The following is a 9,227-nucleotide window of genomic DNA, read 5'->3' as shown; positions in this document are numbered from 1 at the left end:
CGACCCAGGACAAGCTATAGGACTGTGCAAGCTTTGAGGGTGTTGACTCAATCTACTCTATCAATCTATGTTTTGATCATCGTTCTGAATTAGATCTAGACGTAGTCTTTGACAAAAATGCGATTTTCTCAGCTTTTTGCTCAAATTGTTGCTTTTTTTAACTTAAAAAGGAATGCATGAAGCTAGCATAAAACCTTTTTGTTTTTTAAAGCAGAGGGTGTGCTCTTTCTTTTGAAATTTTGCATGTTTGAGATATTCATACAACAAAATATTCTGGGGGTCATGAAAATTTTGTGAAAATGATCAAAAATACTGGCAGTGGCTGGCAAGATGCTGGCGGATAAAGAGTTAAACAGTTTTCATTATCATCAGATATAATTTTGTTAATATATGATAAATATTCAAAATATAAATGATACCTTTTATTTGTTATTTACTGCAGCCGTGGCATCACAGACCATTGAAGTGGCAGCTCTAGGAAGACCTCTGTTTCCTGGTATGCTGTATGACTGCCGCAAGGATACCTTCATTCCAGGTGCTTTACAAACCAAAAAAAAAAAAAATATATATATATTTTCCCCTCTTCATCAAATATTGTATCACTATTTACAAATCATTGTGTAACAACACTTTAAAACCTGCATGTTTCTTCAACAGTACATCACTTCCTCGTACATAAATCTAAAAGTAATTTGTCATTTCAGGTGTCACTCTGTGGGATAAGAAATCACTGAGAGAAGATATGGACAGTCATCCACAGCCCAGGACAGATTTGAAGTACAGTAGCTCTGACTCTCTCTCTGATAAGTCCAGTCTCCTGGATGTGAGTGCTTCCCTGAAGGCCAGCTTCTTGGGAGGGCTGGTGGAGGTGGGAGGATCTGCCAAGTTCCTGCGTAATACCAAATCTTCAAACCAACAGTCCAGAGTTACAATGTATTACAGCGAAACCACTAGATTCGAACAGCTCACTATGAGCCATCTGGGTCAGATCACTTACCCTCAGGTCTTTGACCAGAAAACTGCAACTCATGTGGTCACAGGTGTACTATACGGAGCTCAGGCCTTCATGGTGTTTGATCGGACATTTTCAGAAGGGGAAGAAAAGCAGGAGATTGAGGGAGAACTGAATGTCATGGTCAAGAATATTCCTCTGCTTTCCATTGAGGGACAAGGAGCTATAAAAATGACAGATGCTCAAAAGAAAGTGGCTGAGAAGACTGCCTGCACATTTCATGGTGACGTCCGTCTTGATCAGAACCCCACCACTTACATGGAGGCCCTAGAGGTGTACAAGAAGCTCCCCACTATACTGAAGGAGAATCCACAGAATGCAGTTCCAATAAAAGTCTGGCTCTATCCTCTTTCTCTACTGGATACAAAAGCAGCTCAGTTGGAGAGAGAAATTAGCACAGGTCTGGTTTTCAACACTGAAGATATAATCGAGGGGCTGGGAGAAGTAGAGAGAACATGCACTGACCTGTCTAGAAAACCAATTGTAAATGTTTTCAAAGACATCAAAGAGAGGCTCCGTTTATTTAAGGGCTCTCTCAACATTTACAAAACGATGCTCCTGAAAGCAGTGGCCAAGGTCTTGCCTGCTATACGAGGAGGAGAGAAGGAGCAAAATTCATTGGAAAACATCCTGAAGATCCACTATAGCTCCCCCTTTAATGCTGACATACTTAACCAGTGGTTAGATCATGCAAAGGCTGAACTTAACCTCTTGAGTGCTCACACTGAGGTACTGAAGGGAATCATAACTGAAGACTCAAACTGACTCAACACCATCCTCTTTAATCCTAATATTGATGTTGTGGTGTGCTTGACCTTCACATCTCTGAAGTATGAAGACCCAGATCTCACAACTCTGAAGAATTTTCTGGAATCTGATGAGTTTAAAGAGCTAAATGTGGTAATGAAACCACATTCTAGCACATTAGCATCTATTAGAAAGTGGTTCAACTATCCTGATATTATCTCAAAAATGAGAAATAACTTATCTCTTTTCAGAAGTTTTTCAGAGGCTAATAAAGATGAAAAGAGATATCGATTCATTATTTCTGCCATCTCCGATCCCTCCAGTCCAGGCTCCTCTATCTATCTGTATGAAACAGGGAACCTGACAGACACACAGTTCCAGCCCGTGTCGAAGCCTCCCCCACCAGAAGTGAAGAAGGTCCTGAAGGACAGTGTATCCCTGAAACTGCAGAAGTCCCCAACTGGAGAAACTGTGCAGTACAGAGTGGAGTACCAGCAGGTGAAAGCAGATTCTGGCTCTGAGGAACAGTGGATTATCATAAACACAGCTGATGAAGTCTTTACTCTGACTGGATTGGAGTTTGGAAAGCAGTACTTGATCCGCTACAGGATAGTGGGTAAAGTGGGAGTCAGTGAAGCCAGTGACACAATTGGCCCCATACAGTCAAGTAAGTGTCATCTTTTTAAAAAATATATATAATTTGCTTCTTTCACACAGTCAGTGTTTGTATTAACAACCATATTTCCTAACAGGTGTGGTTATTAATAAATGTGTAACATGTTGTAAAGTGTTTCTCATTTGACTGTATGAAAGTATTATTTACTTCGTTCATGTTGTTACGAATAGTCCTTAAAGACAGAGTATATAATGAATTTGATGTCTAATGTAGGCTAGTGTACTTAATCATATGAAATTCACAATAAACAATACAAAGATTTTTAAAACATTTAAAAATATAGCTGACATAAAACTATAAACAATAATAAACAAAAGACACAAAAATAATCAATTTAACATACTAACTGTTGACTCTTAAGCCCACTGTATGATGGCATTTCTGCAGAAAGACATCAGTCATCCCTAAAAACAGAGTGATTATGATTAATATTAATAATATATTTAACAAATGCAAATCTCATAATTTACATTCTTTAATAATTATAATTATTAATTAATAATAAATGCAAAGCATACAGAAGTTCATTGTAAAGCAAGTAATTGAACTGACCACAGGACAATACAATCTATAGAATAAGGTATGACAACAAATTTAAGCTTCAACGATAAAATAAGGAAGAAAAACAGATTCAATATATTTTTAGCAGATAAAAGCTTAATATATTGTATAAATTAGTTCACCACATGATGACAGCAATATTACAGACAAAAAAACTCACCGTATTCTCTGTTGTTCTGTTGTCTGTGTTAGGGGTTCAGGCTGCAGGACTGCCGAATAACTAAAGAAACATTATCAGCAAGATGGTAGAAAACGTGAAATTGAAATCAGTGCTACATGACTAGAGAAATGTAATAATGACTATCTTTAGAAAGTATTGGTCTACTTATTACTAATTACTAAATCCCATATCAACCTCAACCACTTGAACAATACAAGGAGAGACAAGAAACAGCACTTTTAATGCTTTCAAATACACAATATACAATTGCATGAAAAGTGTGTGAAGGGAGAAGGTTACATTTAGAAAACAACATCATTTAACAAAAATGTATGTTAAATATACAGAATTGTTCTATAGTCTAATGCAATTACATCAGATTTTACTTTAAATTACAGAAGAATTAAGAGTAATTCCTTTCATTAAATTACAGTATTTACATTACTTGGTAACTAATTACACCCATCACTGTATAAGAGTAATTAAAATGTAAACTTACGCATTGACTCGAGCAACTATTTTCTCCCTAGCTAACTCTGTCCTTCGCTGCTGGAGCCGATATTTAAATAATAATAATAATAGGTGTTCGTACTCTCCATATGCTTGCAGAAGCTCATCCAGTTCTGCTGGTGAGAAATATGCAGACCTCTTTTTGTCTGGCGCTGTTGCCATGGTGACTCTGATACGCTGTTGCGCTCCATTGATAATGGCTGGTGGTAATTGTGGTGCACGCGCTTAACTCAGAGTTGATTGAACTAACTCAATTCAGCTGTTCTGTAACCGAAAACTCAGAGTTTCCCATCTCAGGGTAAGTCAACTCAGAGTTCAAGTTTTAACTCAGAGTTGGTTGAACCTCCTTTCTGAAACAGGCCCAAGGGCTGTTTAATGTTTCTTATTATTATTATTTATTATTATCATTATTATTTTTATTATTAAAGAAATTATCAAAATTTAGATTTTATTTAATTCTGATTGGATTATTCTCCAAATTAAAAGTAACTTTTAACTCCAAATTAATTCACCACAATATACTTTATGATTTGATTCAAGAAGAACATAAGCGAACAGTGTAAATATTGCTTGTGCACAGAGTGGTCTGGTGTAAGAAAACCCTCTCTTTGACTTTGATAAATGATTCACTTGTTGATCCCCAAGCAGACAAGAGTATCAGAGACAGACCAACAAAGACACTTGTGAAACTCCTCGGCTTCGTCTTTTGGTTGTTTTTCTTTAATGTCTTTTTCATTTAGATTTTATTGACTTGAAAATAAATGTTAAATTATATGCACTTCCCAAAACATTTAACTTTTAACAGCAAATGGTGATTTTAAACTTATAACAGGGTCTGAATTTGTTTTTGGAGCAACAGTGTTGTATACTTGCGAGAAAGGGTAAATGTGCTTTATGCTTTTTATTCTCTTTATATTGTATGAAATGTTTGAAGGCCCTAAATGGACATGGTGGTGGAAACAATTTTGGATGGGAGAAAAAAAAAAATTCAAATCGTTTGCGTTCCTTCGCAAAACTTCTGTGTTCTCTAGCAAAGATGTTTGCGTTCTTTTGCTAAACCTGTTGTGAGCTCAGGCAGACGGTCCCTTCAGACTTTTCTCTCTGCCGCTTGCTCATAGAGACCAATTTATATTATAAACTCGTTTTGAGGAAAATTGGGTTGCAGCTTGTTGTTACTATGATTGGAAAGAGATTACAGAGGAGGGAAGTTATGGTGATGTTATTCACTTTGAGTGTGTATCTAATGACAAAAAGATAGATGGAAGTAGTGCCATTCACTGCACAGAGACGGGCGAATGGAGCGACTCCGTTCCAAAGTGCAAAGGTTCATTCCACTGTTTGTTTGTTTGTTTGTATCTTCACCCAGTGATCACAGATTTCTGAGCTTTATTCAAAACACAAATTTAACTATTTCTCTTTCTCTTGCTTTTCACACAGAGATAACATGCACAGCACCAGATATACCAAATGGTGATATTGTTGAGAAAATGCAAGAATACCAGAAAGATGCCATATTAAAATACAGATGTTCACCAGGGTTCAAACCTAGAGAGGGAATCCCCAGATGTGCTAAATCTGGCTGGACTCTGAACCCAGAATGTGATGGTAATGCACCAATGTTACATACAGTAATAAACAATTCATATGTGAAATAACACTAAAATCATTCTATCCATATAGCTTTCATTATGCAAAGAAACTCTGTAGTGTCACACTGAAACATTCTTAAATTAGATAGCCATTAACCTTAAATTCAAAACTGAATATTAAAATACAGCAAGTATGTAGTTAATAAACTAAAATGTTATATTCCCAAAGCATTCAAAAAAATATTTGCTTGATCTTAGTTAGATTTCGTTCTAAATGATGAAAGGAGTCAACACACCAATATTTGTAAAAGTTGAGAAAATGGAATGAGATTATTTACTTTCTTCCTGTGATGCTGTAAGTGTCCAGCTGATGTTGTTTTCTAGGTTTTAATCAACGTTTTATTTTATTTTTTTGTATTTTTTTTTTTATTGGGGAAAATCATGAGGCAACAGCATTTGCTGATCATCATTATTTGGTTACTACAAAATCAGCAAAAAAAAACTTACTAATAACTACTTTCTAATTGCTTGCTTAATTTCCAGATAACAGTTTAGCAAATATATCTAAAAGTTCTCAAAATAGAAAATGTGCTTATACTTATTTAGGGACTTATTCAAATTGTACTCTATTTTTGGCAAGCTATATTTTTTCCCATTTTAGGATAAAAAAAAAAAAATTGTCAGAATCATTTGTTTCCCCCAAAAGACAAAGCATGCAAATCCAGTTTCACACATTTGTTATGCTTCATCTCTTCTTACCCTTATTTCTACATATTTATGTTTTGTACAGCAGTAACTTGTGAGCTTAAGTCAACCACATTCGGAGTAAAAAAGATCAACCCAGAGGGAAAAACTATTTTCAGAGCTGGAGAAAGTGTGGAGATCACCTGCACTGAAAAATCCTGGATCTTTCAAATAAAAGAAACCATCAAATCATTTACATGTCGAGAGAATGGGCAGTGGGATTATGAGCCTGTTTGTGCGGGTAAGATTATAGAGAAACACTTCTGCATTTATTGCTGAACTTACTGCATGATATTAAAATAATGTAAATCTTGTTTCAGAAATTAGATGTGAAGTTCCACATGGCCAGCATGTGTATGACCTGTACTCTTACTTCAGGGGAGATCTGAAATTGGGAACAAAAATATCTTACTATTGCATGTCTGGATATTATCAAATGTCAGCAGAGGCCACATGCACAGGAGACGGATGGACACCTAATCCACTGTGTGCTGGTATGTGCTCATATTAATGTTACAGTTTGTGCAAATTATTTAACATATACAATTTGCAAGTGAATTCTCAATATCAATGAATTCTACAATGTTTTGAAACTGTTTCCTCACAGCAAAGCAAAAATCGTGTCATGATCTGTCTCTGAAATTTTGGGCACAATTTACATACATCCAATAATGTATTGTATATTACAGTATTTCTGTGTTTGTGTATTTTCATTGTTAATTAGTTGAGGTCATCAGGTTTGTCTGCAGCTGATCTAGACTCATCTTTATCATCCTGATAATAATGAATAATCTACTTTTGTTGAGGTTTTTATGTTTTATGTTACGGACAGCTAAACTAAATAGAAAGTTCAAAAGTTCAGAGTTTATTTAAAATAGACAATGTTTTGTACCATTAGAAATCTCATTACTGTCACTTTTGGTCAATTTAATGCATCCTTACTGAATAATAAAAAAAAAAAAACGAAACCCTATTTTATTGATAATATTGAAAATAAAATGTTTTTTTTTTTCTTCTCCTTTTCTTCAGGTCAGTAAGACATAAATTGAAAGAAAGCTGGAGTAAAACACTGAGGTAAAAACTATTAAACATTTTGATAATGTACTAACCACATTTGATTTACAATAATTTAATTTCTGTTTTCAGAGTTTATTTTGCAGTGCAAAATTAGAATGGGATAAAGATCCTGTAATGAAGTGTAAACTGATTAAAAACAACAGTAATGTTCACAAGTAACTGCATTCATTATAGTTTTCTTTATTAAGATCTGATTATCCCACAGATCTGAATGAAGATGGACAGATACGCTGTGGCAGAGCAACACACACACACACACACACACACACACACACACACACACACACACACACACACACACACACACACTTGCTTGATGCTTCAATTTACTTGCTCATGTTACAGTAATATGACAGATGTTTTTTTTAATTCCTTACACACTAAAAGTGGTACTTAAAGCCCACTCAGTGAAACCATTCACTCATACCGAATCTTCAGACCAAGTCTGCAAATCTGTAAGCACACTATATGCTTTACACTCAGTTTGCATTTGTAAAACAAACTTTTTGCAAAACTCTAAACAGTTCTCTACATACACACATCATTTAAAACAACTCTTGTGTTTCATTTAGAAAACGCTGCCATGCCACAATCACTTCCCGATTACCTACACACAATGATCATGTGTGAAAACACTTATACATAAATTGATCACATATGCATGCAAGCCAGTCAGCTTTATTTGTACAGCGCTTTATACAATATAGATTGTTTCACAGCAGCTTCACAATAGTAACAAATTCTAACAAGCAAATAGAGCCATTATTCAGCTCAAGTCAGTTCAGTGACATACTCCTATGTTCTCCACTGCACACTGAACAAGCAAAAGAGACAAGAGTATTGTTTTACATTTTTCACATATTTGTGTAGTTTGGTGTGATTGTGGCCAATCATTTTATGTTTTAATGTAGAATTACACAAAAAAGGCATAGAAGAGTTAAAATAGTTTTGAATGAAGTATTTGCTTTTGCAAAAGATGTGTGACATTTTGCATCTTGTGTGTGTTTTGTGGTTTTGTGTGTAGAGTTTTGAGAAATGGAGCCATAGTTCAAAAACTGTAACTGCTTCAGAATAAAGCTTAACATTCAAACTATTACTCTGCAGTCTTTTTAAATTAAACTATTTTCTCCTATTGTATTTAAATATATATATACAGGGGCAATCTATTATAGTGACACATACAGTAATGTTAAAAAGTAATATATAATATAGTAATATTTTTACAAATCAAGAGATGAGATTCAATTTTGTTTTGTTTTGTGAAAATATATTTGATTCTTCCCTATAACGAACAAATAGGCAAAAACTTAAGCACAACATTTTACATTCTTAACTTTAATTCTACACTCACCTAAAGGATTATTAGGAACACCATACTAATACTGTGTTTGACCCCCTTTCGCCTTCAGAACTGCCTTAATTCTACGTGGCATTGATTCAACAAGGTGCTGAGAGCATTCTTTAGAAATGTTGGCCCATATTGATAGGATAGCATCTTGCAGTTGATGGAGATTTGTGGGATGCACATCCAGGGCACGAAGCTCCCGTTCCACCACATCCCAAAGATGCTCTATTGCAGTGGTTCTCAAACCTGTCCTGGCGTACCCCCAACAGTGCACGTTTTCTTTCTCTCCCTAATCAAACACACCTGATTCAACTCATCAGCTCATTAACGCATGTAATAATGAGCTGATGAGTTGAATCAGGTGTGTTTGATTAGGGAGAGAAAGAAAACGTGCAGTGTTGGGGGTACGCCAGGACAGGTTTGAGAACCACTGCTCTATTGGGTTGAGATCTGGTGACTGTGGGGGCCATTTTAGTACAGTGAACTCATTGTCATGTTCAAGAAAACAATTTGAAATGATTAGAGCTTTGTGACATGGTGCATTATCCTGCTGGAAGTAGCCATCAGAGGATGGGTACATGGTGGTCATAAAGGGATGGACATGGTCAGAAACAATGCTCAGGTAGGCCATGGCATTTAAACGATGCCCAATTGGCACTAAGGGGCCTAAAGTGTGCCAAGAAAACATCCCCCACACCATTACACCACCACCACCAGCCTGCACAGTGGTAACAAGGCATGATGGATCCATGTTCTCATTCTGTTTACGCCAAATTCTGACTCTACCATCTGAATGTCTCAACAGA

General features: G+C 35.8%; 1 pseudogene across 1 annotated transcript; it reads left to right on the top strand.

Annotated features, from left to right (window-relative positions):
* Positions 1–351: 351 nt before the first annotated feature.
* Positions 352–8,169, top strand: LOC311296142 (verrucotoxin subunit beta-like; annotated as a pseudogene). Its single transcript, XR_014630299.1, has 7 exons — positions 352–535; positions 705–2,426; positions 5,104–5,271; positions 6,046–6,240; positions 6,320–6,493; positions 7,029–7,073; positions 7,282–8,169. The product of XR_014630299.1 is annotated as a verrucotoxin subunit beta-like (transcript).
* The last annotated feature ends 1,058 nt before the right edge of the window (positions 8,170–9,227 follow it).

Source organism: Rutilus rutilus, assembly GCF_951802725.1.
Source record: "Rutilus rutilus genome assembly, chromosome: 8".
NCBI classification, from domain to species: Eukaryota; Metazoa; Chordata; class Actinopteri; order Cypriniformes; family Leuciscidae; genus Rutilus; species Rutilus rutilus.
The sequence above is the reverse complement of the archived record's forward strand: the minus strand, read 5'-3'. Positions and strand labels throughout refer to the sequence as shown.